Below are 1,719 nucleotides of genomic sequence, written 5' to 3' on the forward strand. Positions count from 1 at the left end.
GGAAGGGAGAGGGAGAGATAGAAACATCAATCATTGGAGAGAATCAGTGATCGGCTGCCTCCTGCATGCAACTGGGAATCGAACCTCGACCTCCTGGTTCATAGGTCGATGCTCAACCACTGAGCCACGCTGGCAGGTCTCTCATTGATGTTCCTGTCTCTTTACCCCTCTCCCTTCCTCTCTCTCTAAAAAATCAATAAAAAAATATTTTAAAAAAATACATATTAAAAAAAATACATATTAAAAAACAATAACTTTGTTCCCCCTATTGGGCTCCAGAATGTACCAGATGGGGCCTCGGCCTGGAGTGGTGTGTCTAGGGCCCCCAGCTAGTGGATGGGCTCTTGACTTTAGGTAGGAAAGATTCCACAATACGAGGTGATTTTGAGAGTATGTTTATTAAAGCTGGGGACAGTGAAACAAAGGCTTAAGGTAGAGGAAGCAGCAGAAGAGAAAAAGGGGCCCTTGGGGACAGGTTCAGGGGTGAGCCCAGGACGAGCTGCTGCTGCTGCCCACTGCACCCCTTCTTGCAAGTCTCATGGGGCCCCTTAGAGTTTAGGAGGAAAACTGCAAAGATACAAAGTGCGGGCTTGCTCTAGCAGAGGGGCCTTCTATCCTTTGTCTTGAGTCTTTTTTTTTTTTTTTTTTAATCTGTCTTGGAATCCTGGGGGAGGTCTCAGGGAAGGGTCTCAACAGAACATTCGTTAGCTTTGGGTCCTTCAATATGTTGATTTACCAAAATGTATGTATACAGAGGCCAGGGTAATTTTCTGGTTAGTTTCATTTATTTATTTTAAAAATGTTTTTTTATTGATTTTTAGGGAGAGAGTAAGGGAGACAGATAGAAATATTGATGAGAAACATCATTGATCTGCTGCCTCCCGCACGCCCCCTACTGGGGATGGATCCAGCAACCTGGGCATGTGCCCTGACAGGGAGCCAACCAGCGACCTCTTGGTTCATAAGTCACCCGCTAACGCTGAGCCACACCAGCTGGGCTGGTTAGTTTTAATTTTAAAGAACGTTCTTGAAGAGAGGGACAAGGACCCAGGCCGTTCTGTCCTGAGACGGTCTGAACTTTGTAAAACCATTTGCTCCCAAGTGTCCTTGTTAGGGAAAAAACAACAACCACCTTGTGATTCATTAGCTGACTATAAATTGTTCAAATCTTTGGCCTCGTCTAATTATTTTGTCTGTTTCCCTTATGCCACTTGTCAAGGAATTTTCCTATCTTCGTACTGACCTGCCTCAAGATAACACAGGCCAGCTGGGCCCCCTCACCGTCTCTCCCCACATCCCATTGCCCCCAGGTTTCCGGGACTGTGAAATGCTCGCTCCCGGCCCCGGGGCTGGCTGGCAGAGACACGCAGCAGAATGCGGCTCCTGTCCCCTGGGGTGGAAGGAAGATTCCCAGGGTGCGTGTCAACTACCCAAACCCTGGGGACCGACCCCCTGTTCTCACCTCTGACGCCCCCAGTCCAATACGCAGGCCGAGAGGGTCGGACCCCTCACCCTGTCCTGGCCACCCGAGCACCAGGGCTGCGGCCACGGACAAGGGTAGGAGCGCTCTCCTATGCAGGGTGCACACAGCGCACCCCAGCGCCTGCCACAGCCGGGGCGGCGGCTTCTGGGACATCACTGCTGACCCAGCAAAGGTCTTGGGCGGGAGCCTGGCGCACGGTCCGGGTGCCCCTGGCCTCACCTGGCCTCTGGGCAGCG

At 51.2% G+C, this 1,719-nt stretch overlaps 1 long non-coding RNA gene across 1 annotated transcript in view; it reads right to left on the reverse strand.

Moving 5' to 3' along the window:
• The window catches only part of LOC102253892, a 9,479-nt gene extending 7,766 nt beyond the window's left edge, over positions 1-1,713 (reverse strand). Inside the window, exon 1 of the long non-coding RNA XR_313824.2 lies at positions 1,463-1,713. This is a non-coding gene — a long non-coding RNA (uncharacterized LOC102253892). The remainder of the gene's footprint in view (positions 1-1,462) is intronic.
• Between the last annotated feature and the right edge of the window lie 6 nt (positions 1,714-1,719).

The sequence above is a fragment of the Myotis brandtii genome, unplaced genomic scaffold, assembly GCF_000412655.1.
Source record: "Myotis brandtii unplaced genomic scaffold, ASM41265v1 scaffold317, whole genome shotgun sequence".
NCBI classification, from domain to species: domain Eukaryota; kingdom Metazoa; phylum Chordata; class Mammalia; order Chiroptera; family Vespertilionidae; genus Myotis; species Myotis brandtii.